Below are 20,439 nucleotides of genomic sequence, written 5' to 3'. Positions count from 1 at the left end.
AGAAGTAACTTTTAGATAAAAGGAAAAGTGGGGTTTCAAAAAGTTAGAAAAACGTATATTTTCAGAACTTTTGAACCTTCATTCTCTCCGCTCAGGCTCACTGTGTGTCGATCGTTCACCAAGGCCATCGGCGTTCTTCCCGTTGTCGGCGTCTCCTTCCTCCATCTCCGATCAGGTAAGTTTCACATCCGATTTGGTTTTCCTTTTTGTGTCGATTTTCATTTCTCACCAGCAAAGAAAACGCCTCTGTCATTTGTTCCATTATATTTGATTTGTTCCTTCAATTATCATATCTGTCGATTTTCCTTTGGTTTTCCTTCCACTGTATCTGAGAGTGTATGTATTGTACTGGGTTGATGAAAATTGATGAGATATTGGGTTAATAGGTATAGATTTGTGAAATTGATGAATTACTGATTAGAAATGAGTGAAATTGATGAAGTATGGATGAAAAATTGATCAAATTGATGAAATTTTTTGTTCACAGGACCGATTTGTGTAAACAGGTACCCTCAAAAGCTAATCCAAACACATCTTTAAAAACTTTTTTTGTAAAAAGTCCTTTTACAAAAAGGATTTTTGAAGGTAAAAAGTAATCCCAAACACCCTCTAAATATGAAATTTATAAAATTTTTGGAAGTAAATCAAGTTAGAAGTTGAATTATAAGAACATTGGACAATTACAGTGTATACATATTATACAAAACGATGTATTATGGTAAGTTTGAGTACCTAAGTTATATACCCTTAAGTGTATATTTACTTTTCCCTTTATATATATATATATATATATATATATATATATATATATATATATATATATAAGTGGAGCGTTAGATCAAAATTAATTTATTAAAGGCGTGATCGTCATTTTACCAATCTCATTGAATGTTTAATTTTTTTGTTATTGGAAATATTAATATAAATGTTTAAAAATTTACATAATAAATCAAAATTTTGAATTTTTTTAAAAATAGTATTTTTCGATTTTTTTTTAAAAAAGTGCAGACTTTTTAAATTTTTTTTTTATAGAAAACATGATTTTTTGAAAAAAAAATATTTAAAAAAAACTGCAATTTTTTTAAAAGCATTTAAAAATCCATAAAACTTAAAAAAACTGAAATATTTAAAAAATACTATAGTTTTTTAACAAAAAAATCTACATTTTAGGTACACATATGCATATTTTTACAAATGCATATATGCATATTTCATATACTATAATATTTGTAAGGAAATCATAAGAAAACTCATTTTATTTACTAATCTATAAACACAGTAACATAAGTATTTTATTCGATGCAAAATAAAATATAAAAAACAAAAAGAAATGCTACAAAATTTCAAAGCGTTTTCATGTCTTCGTGTCAATATTTCCATATTTTCTTCAATTTATCATTTTTCAAATCTTCAATATTCACCACAATTTCTTCCAATTTTACAAGAAAATTAAAAAAAATGGTTGACGCAAAAACACTCACAAAAATACATATGTGATTTACATGTGATTAACATATGAATCACATTTACAGATGACATCATATGTGAATTACATTTGATTTTCATATGAATCACATGTGATTCATATGTCAATCACATGTGATTTAAATGTGAATAAAATATGATTAATATGTGAATCACGTGTATAAATCCTTCTTAGGCATTTGATCAAACAACTAGTGTGCAAATATTTGATCTACTTCATCCATTGGGCAACTATACATGAACAAAAACCAGAGTAAACCATCAACGATTGGGGGGAAAATGTCTAAAAACTATTGAAAGATCCATATGACCAAATACAGTGAACATGTTATAAGAAACTCTAATGACAACTGAACAATGAAAATAAGCTACATGAACATAAAAGCCCAACAAAACCCCCATAAAAAACCAAAATCACTAATAAATAGAAACAACATGAAATTAATGGAATCATGCCCATAAAAATTGCATGTAGCTGAAATCACTGTATGTCTAAAGTAAAACCCCCCAAAAAACTCAAAATCAAAATAAGTAGCCTTAGGAACTGATGTTATAACCAAGACACTAACATAATCACTTACTCTAAGTTTCTTAAATAAAAATGAACTTGATATCTCATAGCCTAAGGAGGCTATAAGATTCACTCAACTGTCATAAACAATCTATGTTTTCTTGGATAACATAATGAAGTACAAAATTTTCGAAAAAGATTTTACCTCCATTGAGATTATGACAACGTCCAGGATTAGAATTATGATGATGAATAAGGGTGAAATTAGCAGAAATAATGGAGGAGAGAGTGTTGTTGAGGTGATTTGGTAATGTCTCTCTAAACTCGACGATATTCTGCGCCATATACTTCACATCTTATGGTCGATAACCAATTTAGTGGTAGATTAGGGAGGATTGTGGGATCGAGATTGAGGGCCCGGTAAATCCATCGAGACGCGAATCAATCGTCGAAATAACGAGGAGATGCCAATCACTCATCAGAGATGTAGTCCGTCGTCGATCTTTATCATATGTGTTTGAGTTCGATCTTCAATGGAGATCGATTTAAATAAGACGTGAGTACTTCGTCTATCCCCAATCGAACATTTTATGTCTTCGCCGATCACTGCTGCAATAGAAGATGATCACAAACGGGATGAATCTCTTGGATCGTGGATTCGTCTTTGATGATTTGGAGATTAATAACATTTGATTGGTAGTAGTTGATGATTACAGAGATAAGATGAAGAAGTCGACGTGAAAGAGGAGAGAGAGAGAGAGAGAGAGAGAGAGAGAGAGAGAGACGTAAACGAGATATTTAATCATGGAAATCAAAATTAATTATTTTATCTCTAAATTGCCATTGATTTATTTCAGTTTCATACTCTCGGGTCTCCTCTTTTTCTAGTATTTACAAAAATTCTACAAAACATCTCAACCGTCTATTATTTTGATCTAAAGGCCCTCGTATGGTTCTCGGGTTCTCATGAATATATAGGTTCTCAAATGATCCTTCCTATCTCTCTCTCTCTCTCTCTGTGAAAATCGTTAAATTCTGGTCAAGTAAAAGTCAACAAAGTCAACGGGTCAAACCGATAAACTCATTTAGTGCTTGTATGATAGGGTATATTCTATGTTTTCTAATGTACAACTTTCTATCATAATACAAAGTATCACTCAGAAGCTAATCCAAACACATCTTTAAAAACTTCTTTTGTAAAAAGTCCTTTTACAAAAAGAATTTTTGAAGGTAAAAAGTAATCCCAAACACCCTCTAAATGTGAAATTTATAAAAATCTTGGAAGTAAATCAAGTTAGAAGTTGAATTATAAGAACATTGGACAATTATAGTGTACACATATGATACAAAACGATGTAGTATGGTGAGTTTGAGTACCTAAGCTTATATACCCTTAAGTGTATATTTACTTTTCCCTATATATATATATATATATATATATATATATATATATATATATATATATATATATATATATATATATATATATATATATATATATATATATAGGGAAAAGTTATATATATATAAGTGGAGCGTTAGATCAAAATTAATTTATTAAAGGCGTGATCGTTATTTTACCAATCTCATTGAATGTCTAATTTTTTTGTTATTGGAAATATTAATATAAATGTTTAAAAATTTACATAATAAATCAAAATTCTGAATTTTTTTAAAAATAGTATTTTTCGATTTTTTTTTAAAAAGTGCAGACTTTTTAATTTTTTTTATAGAAAACATGATTTTTTGAAAAAAAAATATTTAAAAAAAACTGCAATTTTTTTAAAAGCATTTAAAAATCTATAAAACTTAAAAAAACTGAAATATTTAAAAAATACTATAGTTTTTTAACAAAAAAATCTACATTTTAGGTACATATATGCATATTTTTACAAATGCATATATGCATATTTCATATACTATAATATTTGTAAGGAAATCATAAGAAAACTCATTTTATTTACTAACCTATAAACACAGTAACATAAGTATTTTATTCGATGCAAAATAAAATATAAAAAACAAAAAGAAATGCTACAAAATTTCAAAGCGTTTTCATGTCTTCGTGTCAATATTTCCATATTTTCTTCAATTTATCATTTTTCAAATCTTCAATATTCACCACAATTTCTTCCAATTTTACAAGAAAATTAAAAAAAATGATTGACGCAAAAACACTCACAAAAATACATATGTGATTTACATGTGATTAACATATGAATCAAATGTGATTAACATATGAATCACATTTACTGATGACATCATATGTGAATTACATTTGATTTTCATATGAATCACATGTGATTCATATGTCAATCACATGTGATTTAAATGTGAATCAAATATGATTAATATGTGAATCACGTGTATAAATCCTTCTTAGGCATTTGATCAAACAACTAGTGTGCAAATATTTGATCTACTTCATCCATTGGGCAACTATACATGAACAAAAACCAGAGTAAACCATCAACGATTGGGGGGAAAATGTCTAAAAACTATTGAAAGATCCATATGACCAAATACAGTGAACATGTTATAAGAAACTCTAATGACAACTGAACAATGAAAATAAGCTACATGAACATAAAAGCCCGACAAAACCCCCATAAAAAACCAAAATCACTAATAAATAGAAACAACATGAAATTAATGGAATCATGCCCATAAAAATTGCATGTAGCTGAAATCACTATATGTCTAAAGTAAAACCCCCCAAAAAACTCAAAATCAAAATCAGTAGCCTTAGGAACTGATGTTATAACCAAGACACTAACATAATCACTTACTCTAAGTTTCTTAAATAAAAATGAACTTGATATCTCATAGCCTAAGGAGGCTATAAGATTCACTCAACTGTTATAAACAATCTATGTTTTCTTGGATAACATAATGAAGTACAAAATTTTCGAAAAAGATTTTACCTCCATTGAGATTATGACAACGTCCAGGATTAGAATTATGATGATGAATAAGGGTGAAATTAGCAGAAATAATGGAGGAGAGCGTGTTGTTGAGGTGATTTGGTAATGTCTCTCTAAACTCGACGATATTCTGCGCCGTATACTTCACATCTTATGGTCGATAACCAATTTAGTGGTAGATTAGGGAGGATTGTGGGATCGAGATTGAGGGCCCGGTAAATCCATCGAGACGCGAATCAATCGTCGAAATAACGAGGAGATGCCAATCACTCATCAAAGATGTAGTCCGTCGTCGATCTTTATCATATGTGTTTGAGTTCGATCTTCAATGGAGATCGATTTAAATAAGACGTGAGTACTTCGTCTATCCCCAATCGAACATTTTATGTCTTCGCCGATCACTGCTGCAATAGAAGATGATCACAAACGGGATGAATCTCTTGGATCGTGGATTCGTCTTTGATGATTTGGAGATTAATAACATTTGATTGGTAGTAGTTGATGATTACAGAGATAAGATGAAGAAGTCGACGTGAAAGAGGAGAGAGAGAGAGAGAGAGAGAGAGAGAGAGAGAGAGAGAGAGAGAGAGAGAGAGAGAGAGAGAGAGAGACGTAAACGAGATATTTAATCATGGAAATCAAAATTAATTATTTTATCTCTAAATTGCCATTGATTTATTTCAGTTTCATACTCTCGGGTCTCCTCTTTTTCTAGTATTTACAAAAATGCTACAAAACATCTCAACCGTCTATTATTTTGATCTAAAGGCCCTCGTATGGTTCTCGGGTTCTCATGAATATATAGGTTCTCAAATGATCCTTCCTATCTCTCTCTCTCTCTCTGTGAAAACCGTTAAATTCTGGTCAAGTAAAAGTCAACAAAGTCAACGGGTCAAACCGATAAACTCATTTAGTGCTTGTATGATAGGGTATATTCTATGTTTTCTAATGTACAACTTTCTATCATAATACAAAGTATCACTCAGAAGCTAATCCAAACACATCTTTAAAAACTTCTTTTGTAAAAAGTCCTTTTACAAAAAGAATTTTTGAAGGTAAAAAGTAATCCCAAACACCCTCTAAATGTGAAATTTATAAAAATCTTGGAAGTAAATCAAGTTAGAAGTTGAATTATAAGAACATTGGACAATTATAGTGTACACATATGATACAAAACGATGTAGTATGGTGAGTTTGAGTACCTAAGCTTATATACCCTTAAGTGTATATTTACTTTTCCCTATATATATATATATATATATATATATATATATATATATATATATATATATATATATATATATATATAGGGAAAAGTTATATATATATATAAGTGGAGCGTTAGATCAAAATTAATTTATTAAAGGCGTGATCGTCATTTTACCAATCTCATTGAATGTCTAATTTTTTTGTTATTGGAAATATTAATATAAATGTTTAAAAATTTACATAATAAATCAAAATTCTGAATTTTTTTAAAAATAGTATTTTTCGATTTTTTTTTAAAAAGTGCAGACTTTTTAATTTTTTTTTATAGAAAACATGATTTTTTGAAAAAAAAATATTTAAAAAAAACTGCAATTTTTTTAAAAGCATTTAAAAATCCATAAAACTTAAAAAAACTGAAATATTTAAAAAATACTATAGTTTTTTAACAAAAAAAATCTACATTTTAGGTACATATATGCATATTTTTACAAATGCATATATGCATATTTCATATACTATAATATTTGTAAGGAAATCATAAGAAAACTCATTTTATTTACTAACCTATAAACACAGTAACATAAGTATTTTATTCGATGCAAAATAAAATATAAAAAACAAAAAGAAATGCTACAAAATTTCAAAGCGTTTTCATGTCTTCGTGTCAATATTTCCATATTTTCTTCAATTTATCATTTTTCAAATCTTCAATATTCACCACAATTTCTTCCAATTATACAAGAAAATTAAAAAAAATGATTGACGCAAAAACACTCACAAAAATACATATGTGATTTACATGTGATTAACATATGAATCACATGTGATTAACATATGAATCACATTTACTGATGACATCATATGTGAATTACATTTGATTTTCATATGAATCACATGTGATTCATATGTCAATCACATGTGATTTAAATGTGAATCAAATATGATTAATATGTGAATCACGTGTATAAATCCTTCTTAGGCATTTGATCAAACAACTAGTGTGCAAATATTTGATCTACTTCATCCATTGGGCAACTATACATGAACAAAAACCAGAGTAAACCATCAACGATTGGGGGGAAAATGTCTAAAAACTATTGAAAGATCCATATGACCAAATACAGTGAACATGTTATAAGAAACTCTAATGACAACTGAACAATGAAAATAAGCTACATGAACATAAAAGCCCGACAAAACCCCCATAAAAAACCAAAATCACTAATAAATAGAAACAACATGAAATTAATGGAATCATGCCCATAAAAATTGCATGTAGCTGAAATCACTATATGTCTAAAGTAAAACCCCCCAAAAAACTCAAAATCAAAATCAGTAGCCTTAGGAACTGATGTTATAACCAAGACACTAACATAATCACTTACTCTAAGTTTCTTAAATAAAAATGAACTTGATATCTCATAGCCTAAGGAGGCTATAAGATTCACTCAACTGTTATAAACAATCTATGTTTTCTTGGATAACATAATGAAGTACAAAATTTTCGAAAAAGATTTTACCTCCATTGAGATTATGACAACGTCCAGGATTAGAATTATGATGATGAATAAGGGTGAAATTAGCAGAAATAATGGAGGAGAGCGTGTTGTTGAGGTGATTTGGTAATGTCTCTCTAAACTCGACGATATTCTGCGCCATATACTTCACATCTTATGGTCGATAACCAATTTAGTGGTAGATTAGGGAGGATTGTGGGATCGAGATTGAGGGCCCGGTAAATCCATCGAGACGCGAATCAATCGTCGAAATAACGAGGAGATGCCAATCACTCATCAGAGATGTAGTCCGTCGTCGGTCTTTATCATATGTGTTTGAGTTCGATCTTCAATGGAGATCGATTTAAATAAGACGTGAGTACTTCGTCTATCCCCAATCGAACATTTTATGTCTTCGCCGATCACTGCTGCAATAGAAGATGATCACAAACGGGATGAATCTCTTGGATCGTGGATTCGTCTTTGATGATTTGGAGATTAATAACATTTGATTGGTAGTAGTTGATGATTACAGAGATAAGATGAAGAAGTCGACGTGAAAGAGGAGAGAGAGAGAGAGAGAAAGAGAGAGAGAGAGAGAGAGAGAGAGAGAGAGAGAGAGACGTAAACGAGATATTTAATCATGGAAATCAAAATTAATTATTTTATCTCTAAATTGCCATTGATTTATTTCAGTTTCATACTCTCGGGTCTCCTCTTTTTCTAGTATTTACAAAAATGCTACAAAACATCTCAACCGTCTATTATTTTGATCTAAAGGCCCTCGTATGGTTCTCGGGTTCTCATGAATATATAGGTTCTCAAATGATCCTTCCTATCTCTCTCTCTCTCTCTGTGAAAACCGTCAAATTCTGGTCAAGTAAAAGTCAACAAAGTCAACGGGTCAAACCGATAAACTCATTTAGTGCTTGTATGATAGGGTATATTCTATGTGTTCTAATGTACAACTTTCTATCATAATACAAAGTATCACTCAGAAGCTAATCCAAACACATCTTTAAAAACTTCTTTTGTAAAAAGTCCTTTTACAAAAAGAATTTTTGAAGGTAAAAAGTAATCCCAAACACCCTCTAAATGTGAAATTTATAAAAATCTTGGAAGTAAATCAAGTTAGAAGTTGAATTATAAGAACATTGGACAATTACAGTGTATACATATGATACAAAACGATGTAGTATAGTGAGTTTAAGTACCTAAGCTTATATACCCTTAAGTGTATATTTACTTTTCCCTTTATATATATATATATATATATATATATATATATATATATATATATATATATAAGTGGAACGTTAGATCAAAATTAATTTATTAAAGGCGTGATCGTCATTTTACCAATCTCATTGAATGTTTAATTTTTTTGTTATTGGAAATATTAATATAAATGTTTAAAAATTTACATAATAAATCAAAATTTTGAATTTTTTTAAAAATAGTATTTTTCGATTTTTTTTAAAAAAGTGCAGACTTTTTAATTTTTTTATAGAAAACATGCTTTTTTGAAAAAAAAATATTTAAAAAAAACTGCAATTTTTTTAAAAGCATTTAAAAATCCATAAAACTTAAAAAAAACTGAAATATTAAAAAATATATTATAGTTTTTTAACAAAAAAATCTACATTTTAGGTACATATATGCATATTTCATATACTATAATATTTGTAAGGAAATCATAAGAAAACTCATTTTATTTACTAATCTATAAACACAGTAACATAAGTATTTTATTCGATGCAAAATAAAATATAAAAAACAAAAAGAAATGCTACAAAATTTCAAAGCGTTTTCATGTCTTCGTGTCAATATTTCCATATTTTCTTCAATTTATCATTTTTCAAATCTTCAATATTCACCACAATTTCTTCCAATTTTACAAGAAAATTAAAAAAAATGGTTGACGCAAAAACACTCACAAAAATACATATGTGATTTACATGTGATTAACATATGAATCACATATGAATCACATTTACAGATGACATCATATGTGAATTACATTTGATTTTCATATGAATCACATGTGATTCATATGTCAATCACATGTGATTTAAATGTGAATCAAATATGATTAATATGTGAATCACGTGTATAAATCCTTCTTAGGCATTTGATCAAACAACTAGTGTGCAAATATTTGATCTACTTCATCCATTGGGCAACTATACATGAACAAAAACCAGAGTAAACCATCAACGATTGGGGGGAAAATGTCTAAAAACTATTGAAAGATCCATATGACCAAATACAGTGAACATGTTATAAGAAACTCTAATGACAACTGAACAATGAAAATAAGCTACATGAACTTAAAAGCCCAACAAAACCCCCATAAAAAACCAAAATCACTAATAAATAGAAACAACATGAAATTAATGGAATCATGCCCATAAAAATTGCATGTAGCTGAAATCACTGTATGTCTAAAGTAAAACCCCCCAAAAAACTCAAAATCAAAATAAGTAGCCTTAGGAACTGATGTTATAACCAAGACACTAACATAATCACTTACTCTAAGTTTCTTAAATAAAAATGAACTTGATATCTCATAGCCTAAGGAGGCTATAAGATTCACTCAACTGTCATAAACAATCTATGTTTTCTTGGATAACATAATGAAGTACAAAATTTTCGAAAAAGATTTTACCTCCATTGAGATTATGACAACGTCCAGGATTAGAATTATGATGATGAATAAGGGTGAAATTAGCAGAAATAATGGAGGAGAGAGTGTTGTTGAGGTGATTTGGTAATGTCTCTCTAAACTCGACGATATTCTGCGCCATATACTTCACATCTTATGGTCGATAACCAATTTAGTGGTAGATTAGGGAGGATTGTGGGATCGAGATTGAGGGCCCGGTAAATCCATCGAGACGCGAATCAATCGTCGAAATAACGAGGAGATGCCAATCACTCATCAGAGATGTAGTCCGTCGTCGATCTTTATCATATGTGTTTGAGTTCGATCTTCAATGGAGATCGATTTAAATAAGACGTGAGTACTTCGTCTATCCCCAATCGAACATTTTATGTCTTCGCCGATCACTGCTGCAATAGAAGATGATCACAAACGGGATGAATCTCTTGGATCGTGGATTCGTCTTTGATGATTTGGAGATTAATAACATTTGATTGGTAGTAGTTGATGATTACAGAGATAAGATGAAGAAGTCGACGTGAAAGAGGAGAGAGAGAGAGAGAGAGAGAGAGAGAGAGAGAGAGAGAGAGAGAGACGTAAACGAGAGATTTAATCATGGAAATCAAAATTAATTATTTTATCTCTAAATTGCCATTGATTTATTTCAGTTTCATACCCTCGGGTCTCCTCTTTTTCTAGTATTTACAAAAATGCTACAAAACATCTCAACCGTCTATTATTTTGATCTAAAGGTCCTCGTATTGTTCTCGGGTTCTCATGAATATATAGGTTCTCAAATGATCCTTCCTATCTCTCTCTCTCTCTCTGTGAAAACTGTCAAATTCTGGTCAAGTAACAGTCAACAAAGTCAACGGGTCAAACCGATAAACTCATTTAGTGCTTGTATGATAGGGTATATTCTATGTTTTCTAATGTACAACTTTCTATCATAATACAAAAATATCACTCAGAAGTTTCAAATGTTCAGAAATTCTAAACCTTAACTAGGGTGAGTGATGTAATGACTTTATAAAGCACTATTAAGCACCTTCAGTGGTGTAAAACACTCATAATGAGGCATAATGGGGTTTACAAACCTTGCATTACTAAGCCAAACCCTAATAAAGGCCACCAACCAAGTCTCTCTCAATCTCTCTCTCTCCCTCCCAAATCTCTATCTACTTTTAATAAACACCTGGGCCATCCCGACACTTCAATTAGTTGAAAATCCCTTGAGCCGGGAAGAAAATACGAAAAACAGCACAATAGGAGTGAAACCTTCTCAAGAAGTGAAACCCTCTCAAGAAGCGAAACCCCGTCAAGAAGTGAAACCCCGTCAAGAAGGGAACCCCTCTCAAGAAGCGAAACCCTCTCAAGAATCGAAACCCCTCAAAAAGTGAAACCTCTCGCAGTGAACCTTTCACCATGAAACCTCTCGTAGTGAACCGTTTCACACCCTCACTGCTAACTTCAGAAATTATGGCATTTTCATACTTTTCTTTACGTTTATGAGTTTTTGACGCGTGATTTTCACCCAATTTGTATTTTTGACATATTAGACCCCCTAGACTCATATTTTATTCATATTTTAGGGAAATTATTATTCATAAATCATATCTTTTGTTCAAGATAATATTTAAAGGCTTGTTGACTTTTCCAAGAAGTTAGGACACCAAGCCATCCCCATACCCACTTTATGTCACTATTCAAACTCTACCTAGTCAAATCATTGTCCTTTTCTACTCTTCCCAACACTCCACCAGATTCTCTTTCATAAAATCCACATAAGACTCTATATTCTCAACATTTCCCAAGAGTCTCATTTGCCTGTATCCAAAGACAAGCATTCTCTCTCCCTCTCTCTCTCTCTCTCTCTTATCTCTGAACTCAACACTCCTAGGAGGTCACACATTCTTCCCCCACTTTTGGTAAGTTCTTCATCATTACTCCTAAATATTCTACATTCCCTCACTCAAATCATGGATTTCTTACACAAATATCGTCATATTTGTTTTTAGGATCTTCGAATCCTTAAGCTTTCTTCCAGTGTTCTTGACTTGGAAACCCCCTTTCTTTAACCATCCATCTCAGGGAATCACTCAAGGTGAGTTCATACCCCCATCTTTTCACGATTTCTTCTAGTTTTACGAGGGTAGAATACAAGTTACAACTCCAAAACATGCTCAAACTGAAATAAAAACTTTCAACAGAAAAGTTATAGCCCAATCACGAGCAGTTTTGAACACCTTAAACTCAATATTTTTCCAAAATGTTCAATATGCAGATAGTTCAGGTTTATAACTTTCAAATGACTACTTGCACATGTTCATACGATTTTTCTACAATTTATGGTAATTTTTACAAAACTGCCTATCACTACAGAAATGATGCCGTCCAGTCGGTGAAGATGACCCTTTTCACACTGGTTAGAGACCATTAAAAATCATAATAGAAATTGTGAACATACTATACGCATTTTCTGAAGTTTTGGAGTTTACGGATTTAGATTTCTACTCCCGATGATTTTTCTGTGATTTTTACATAAACAGTGACAAAAAAGTTTAAACTAGTTAAAAACAATTTACAAGTTTACTAACACTTTGTAAATTGTTGAGCAAAGTGTTTATCAATGATGACTACATATTGGCTTGTGTTACCTGTTAAGTTACATTTATGAAACAGAAATACTCATTCTTCATAAGGGTTTTCATTTACTACAAACATACATGATAAGCTATAATAGGTATAGTTTATGTTACATCAACTCCATGAACTTACTAAGGAAGGTTATATTCCTACTACGAAAAGGATTTTCAATTACACTACATGTAAACTCGTTAAATCCAGTTGTGAGGCACTACTTCATTATACTCTTAGAGTACTGGTTAAAATCCTGTAGTTATAACCAGAGTCTCTTGTAGAGAGAGCGTGATACTTGTATATAGATCTATATTGGGATTGACAATCCACACCTTAGCTGCATGCAACAGCTAGACCGGCAGGTCTAGGGTGACAAATGTCATAACATTTCAATGCCTGAAGAACATCGTAATAGGTTACTATATCAATCAGTATGATTATAATAACTCACATAGGGAAATAACGACACACATAGTTTACAGGGATATCTACATTCTAATGGGTTTTATTATTATAAAACTGCTTACACATAGTTTACAGGGATATCTACATTCTAATGGAAAAATATTTGTACATTTCGGTCTTTGGGTCTTAAGACTGCAACTCATTTTATAAGGAAAATATTGGATTTTTCTTGTGCATACACTACATTTACAAAGAATGGTTTTCAACTTTATAAACAAAAGCTTATGCACTCACTAACATAATCGTTGACACTCTTTCAAAATTTACTTGTATTCTCAGGTAATCAATAAAAACAGGTGACTATCAACTTTTGAGGATGGAATGCTTCAGCGTTAGACAATACATTATATCATTATATTGTAATCGATTTTGAAACATGTACTCATAAAACCATGTAACCTTCTCAATTATATTTATGATGGTTGTATTTACTTTGATCACTATTATACTCGTTGTTGTGATACTATACATGAAGTCCTCCACCCCCGGACATTTCCGCAATCCTTGGTTTGGGGTGTGACACACACACACACACTCTCTCTCTCTCTCACTCTCTCTCTCTCTCTCTCTCTCTATATATATATATATATATATATATATATATATATATATATATATATATAACCAGGTTCATGTATTCTAACTAATTATTGTGCGGATGTCGTATGCTATGAGAATTACTAAGAGAATAAGTTGTTTAACAATGCAAATACGTTCAACCTTACAAAAATATCGTCATTTTCATGCATTCTCGCTAATTATCATTTATTTTTTTTTCTCACACATTGTTTTTCACTCATTTTCATTCCGACAGAATACGACCCAATAAACATTTTGACAGAAATGAGAATAATAATAATAAGTGTATAATAACCTTATAGACAGTTTAATTAGTGAGAATGTGTGTTAATGACAATAGTTATTTAAGATTGAACATATTCGCATTGCTAAACAACTTATTCTCTTAGTAATTTTCATAACATACGATATCCACACAATAATTATTTAGAATAGAATAACCTAAGCATATATATATATATATATATATATATATATATATATATATATATGTTCTAAAAAGCTCGCCATGGCGCGTCATGCTTCCAAGGCTTGTACTTGCCGTCAATCTTTGACAAAATGCCGTCTTAAGTCAAATATGTATATAAGAATGAATAATAGTAGAATATATATATATATATATATATATATATATATTGTTGGATTAGTGTCTAAGCCCCTAACTATATTTGGTATGTACTTGACCCGGTTGTGCATGGTCCTTTTGGGTTGCCTTCACCAAAGCAACTTGATAGGATGATTTATGGAGAAAGAGGATTAATTATGATTTATTAATATATTATATGAATAATATATTAAAGGAGAAATCATATTGTTTAATTAATATTAGTGAAGAATTAATTACGAATTAGTTTTGTGACTAAAAGACATTAATTAAACTTAGGGGACTGGAATTGTAATTATAAGATAACTGCAATTGGGCTATGGATCACCTTGGAATATAGTTTGGACGAATTCTATGGGAAGACCATAAGGAATTTGTCCAAGGGGTGTTCAAAAGGGAGTCCATGGGCTGCTTGGAGTCTAAGCAGTCAAATTAGGGTTTCCTTGTTTGATAACCCTAATGACCTCACTATATAAAGACCCTATGGCCCCAAAAACATGGTGAACTCTCTTGGAAGAACCCTAGGACGTTTGCTCCTCCTTCCTCTCATAAGTCATTCTCTTGCTTGTGGTGTTTGTAAGCTATTAAAGGAGTGACATTTGTGACTCTAATCTCCAAGACAAGAAGATTCAAGCCATTCTTGTAAAGGTAATCATCTAGATCTGATATTATATGATAATTTTGAAATATGTATACTAGATCTAGGGTTCTTAAGTTTGGATGAATTGCATGTACAATAGAGAAACCTAGATCCAAGCTTTAGTGTTTGCATGATCACATATGCTGTTCTTTTGTTTAAAACCCATTAGTGGTATCAGAGACTTGATTGGTTTATGTTGTATTGGATGTTTACATGTTCATCCATTGCTTGAAAAATCGATTTCTGCCCTCTGCCCGACTAAACTGGGCGAGTCACTTGCTAGACTCGGCGAGTCAGCCCAACTTGGTGAGTCCAGACAGTGACTCGGCGAGTTCGGGAGTCAGACAGAGGGAAAATCGGGATTTTTGCTATTTTGGCTGAAGGATAATTACCAAAAACGTTTTTCATCAATAAAATCCGAATTTTATCAATATTTGATGATTATCCTTACCAAAATAGAAGATAATTGTCAAAATTAAGATAATTATTTGTTTTATAAGATAAATATTAATTATTTGTAATTTTGTTTTGAATTATCTAGTAAGAAATTGAATTAGGTCAAATTTAGATAATTACCAATTATTTGATTAATTTTAATTATTTGTAATTTGATCTTGATAGTTTTGAAAAATTTCAAAACTTGCCTTCAAGTTTTGGAATTTAAATTTTTGATTAAAAGTTTAATTTTGAAATATTTAAATTCTAAACCCTAATGATTTGAAATGTTTCAAAACTTGCCCTCAAGTTTTGGAATTTAATTTTTAATTAAAAGTTTAATTTTAAAATGTTAAATTCTAAAACCCTAATTTTTGAAAAAGTTCAAATTGCACCCTTATGGTTTTATTACATTAATTAAGTGTATAATTAAAAGAGAGTTAATAAATCCATAATGATATGGCTTACATTTAATTAAATTAAAAGTGTAATTTGTTATATTAGACCACAAAGTATTTTAAAAGTGTAAAATACAGCCTTATACTATATATAAAATTAAAAGTCTAATATTATATATGTATACTTAAATGTCAGTCATACCGTTAGTAGGCCTAATTCACGAAGCTGGTCTATAAGGGGTGTTTAAGGATGCGGCCTGTAAAATGACTACCATTGGGTATCCACTCTTACCACCGCATTCTTGACTAGTGGAGGGTCGTTAGCCGAACGGGTAGGATAGGACACAACCTTCAATTATAAGTATAATGAAATATGAAGTAACTAAATGTTTTATAAATTCCCAAATCTTAGTTACTTTAGGAAAAATGTGGAGTTGGTGCTATTCCATGAAATTACACTCTGTACCCTTGATAAGACGTTAGTGGAACGTGTGTGGTTAACCGACACACTAATTGGGATCTAAGCAAAGGTGGCAAAGGGTGACTCGATGTTTGTCATAGATCGATGGAGTGTGTGTGGTTAACCAGCACATCGATTAGGTGACTGTAACATTGACGACACCATGTATATTTGCATGGTTATCCACAACTTGTTTGTGATCCTCGGCATCCCAGTCACAAATGAAGGGCACACTCAAGATTTAAACATGTCATTGAAAAGTTCAATGAATCTCAAAAGATCTAGAAGTTTCAATTCATTTAAAACTTAATTTTCAATTTTTGTTTTTCATGGTGGAAATTGGTAAATCGTCATTTACTTACCTTCAAATGTTCTGCAATTTGGATTACGGCATCCCTCTTCCATATTATAGAATATTGTATTGGGTCCTAGCCTTGATATTCAATTTGGGTGTTATATCAAGGATTCCAATCAACGAACTTGAATTTCTCCCGTTTTGTAGATGTCAAAGTCTGACAACTATGGTCTTCCTGAATCCATTGGAAAAAGTTTTCCACTTAAAGATGATGTTCCACGATTGGATTGTGGAAATGGAAATCATGCTTCACTTCCTCCACCTCGTCCAATAATTCTCCTTAACTCACAAGATCAAAGGCTTGAAAAGTTCAAGCTCACTCAAGCCCTTTTGGCAAGTAAACATGAAGAAGGAAAGTCAGTGTGTGCACATGTCATAGAGATGAAGTCACACATTGATAGGTTAAGAATGTTGGGAGTCGTTGTCTGTGAGAAGCTAGCTGTTGACTGGGTTCTTCAATCGCTTCCTGACTCATATAGTGAGTTCGTAAGAGAGTACTATATGATAGACAACGACGTAACCCTCATCGATCTCACATATTTGCTTGTTGCTGCTAAATCAACATTAATTTGGCACACTGGAGAAGCAAAGTTGATTGGTAGATCTACCTTCCAAACCTCCATGGATATAGGCAATGGCAATGAAAGCCATGCCATGGTCGAAAAATTTGATCATAAGAGAAAGGCAAAGTCTGAAGTTGTTCCATGTGCTGTTTCAAAAAGGTTAATTTGCTTTTATTGCCAAGAGAAGGGGCGTTGGATACGAAGCTGCCCCGATCACCTAAGTAATCTAAGAGATGGGGGAGTCAAGGAGTATGGCTCTACTTCAGGTAAAATCCACTATCTAACTCAATTAAGTTCCTATTCGTTGATTCTTAATACATGATGTGATAAGATTACATTTGTATGTTTTTGCAGGATCAGAGAAAAGAGAGGAAGCTTGATGAAAGAGCGAGATGAGTATGATCACGAAGAAATGGAATACGATCACACGGATTCGAAGATCAGATTTTGAGCTTAGGAAGTTATGATAGATTTGTTAGGAATATTTGATTACATAGTTTTTCAGTTGGTTTTGCATTGTAAGGACATGTTTTCCACTGCTTTTATGAATAAAATAAATGTTTTGGTTTGTCTTATTTATATATATCCTTGCAATGAAATCGTTGTGAAAAATTGATGTTTGTGTATTTCTATAAATGTATGTAGTTCTTAGTTATGTTATTTATCGAAGTGTCGAATTTATCAAAGTGGGAGACTATTGGATTAGTGTCTAAGCCCCTAACTATATTTGGTATGTACTTGACCCGGTTGTGCATGGTCCTTTTGGGTTGCCTTCACCAAAGCAACTTGATAGGATGATTTATGGAGAAAGAGGATTAATTATGATTTATTAATATATTATATGAATAATATATTAAAGGAGAAATCATATTGTTTAATTAATATTAGTCAAGAATTAATTAAGAATTAGTTTTGTGACTAAAAGACATTAATTAAACTTAGGGGACTGGAATTGTAATTACAAGATAATTGCAATTGGGCTATGGATCACCTTGGAACATAGGTTGGACGAATTCTATGGGAAGCCCGTAAGGAATTCGTCCAAGGGGTGTTCTAAAGGGAGTCCATGGGCTGCTTGGAGTCTAAGCAGTCAAATTAGGGTTTCCTTGTTTGATAACCCTAATGACCTCACTATATAAATACCCATATGGCCCCAAAAACGTGGTGAACTCTCTTGGAAGAACCCTAGGACTTTTTTGGTGCTCCTCCTCCTATTATAAGGCATTCTCTTGCTAGTGGTGTTTGTAAGCTATTATAGGAGTGACATTTGTGACTCTAAGCTCCAAGACAAGAAGATTCAAGCCATTCTTGTAAAGGTAATCATCTAGATCTGATCTTATATGATAATTTTGAAATATGTATACTAGATCTAGGGTTCTTAAGTCTTGGATGAATTGCATGTACAATAGAGTAACCTAGATCCAAGCTTTAGGGTTTGCATGAGCACATAGGATGTTCTTTTGTTTAAAACCCATCATATATATATATACATATATACATATATATATATATATATATATATATATATATATATATATATATATATAGGGGATAGTTCAAATAAAAACAACAAATAGTGTGAGAACGTAAAAACACTATTTTTATGTTATTATTCTGCAATGAATTTTGTATCCACAACTTTATGTTATTATTCAGCAATGAATAAACGAATAGTCATAGGTTAAACTACAATTAGAATTTACTACAAAAATGAACATACATAAATTTATAATAGAATAATAACATTCTAATGAATATATAAATAATCAAACGTTACTATTCAATCGAGAATTAGTTCAACACTACACATATACAACATTCATTACAGAATAACAACATAACATAGTTTTTTTACGTTCTCACACTATTTACTGTTTTTATTTGAACTTATATATATATATATATATATATATATATATATATATATATATATATATATATAGAGAGAGAGAGAGAGAGAGAGAGAGAGAGAGAGAGGTACGTTTAAATGTGGATTGACATCTATTGTATGGACGTGTGGATAATGCTATTCTGTGAAAATTACAAAGAAAATATGTTGTTTGATAATATGAATACGTTCAATCTTATATAATTATTTTAATTATTAAGCATTTTCACTAATTAAATCGTCTATAACGTTATTATACATTTTTTTTAAATTATTCTCATTCTGTCAGAATGTTATTACGATGTTTATTGAGTCGTATTCTGTAAGAATTAAAATAAATAAAGAACGATGAATGAAAACAAAAATGAATTAGAATTGGTGAGAATCCATTAAAATAACAACAGTTCTGTGAGATTGAACGTATTCACATTACTAAACAACATATTCTCTTAGTAATTTTCATAAAATAGCATTATCCACACTAGGGATGAAAGTGGGTCCAAACCCGGACCGGATGGACTCGGACCCGGAAAACCCGGAACTGGTTAACGGGATTTTATAGAACCGAAAACCGGACCGGTATATAGGAACCGTTTCCGGTTCAGTTCCGGGTACGGTTCCGAGTAAAGTGGGTCTAGAACCGGAAAACCCGGAAACATCAAAGTGGGTAGGTTGGAACCGGATAAAGTGGGTTTAGAACCAGAAAACCCAGAAAAACCGGAATTTTTTTGTAATTACTTACTACTTAGTGGGTTGAACTTTGAAAATTTTCATATTGATATCCTGAACTTAGGGGACTGTAACTCATTGAATATGAAACCAAAATTAACAAAATTATAGTCAAAAATCATGTACAAACTCTTAAATACACTCTGGAAAAAAGAGTATGTCAATCCGAGTTTAAACAAATGAGATATGCATGTGTTAACATTTTCACATAATACAAAGTACAAAAACAAATAGCTGAAAAGTTGAAAATTTTCGGTTTTGATATCCCGACTTCGGAGGACTGTAAAAAGTTGAATGTTAAACCAAAAATGACAAAATTATAGTCTAAACTCATGTACAAACTGTAAACTACAAGTTGGAAAAAACTACATGTCAATCTGAATTCAAACGAATTAG

Source organism: Lactuca serriola, chromosome 1, assembly GCF_051521515.1.
Source record: "Lactuca serriola cultivar US96UC23 chromosome 1, Lser_US96UC23_V15, whole genome shotgun sequence".
Taxonomy (NCBI): domain Eukaryota; kingdom Viridiplantae; phylum Streptophyta; class Magnoliopsida; order Asterales; family Asteraceae; genus Lactuca; species Lactuca serriola.
Note: the sequence above shows the minus strand (reverse complement) of the source record.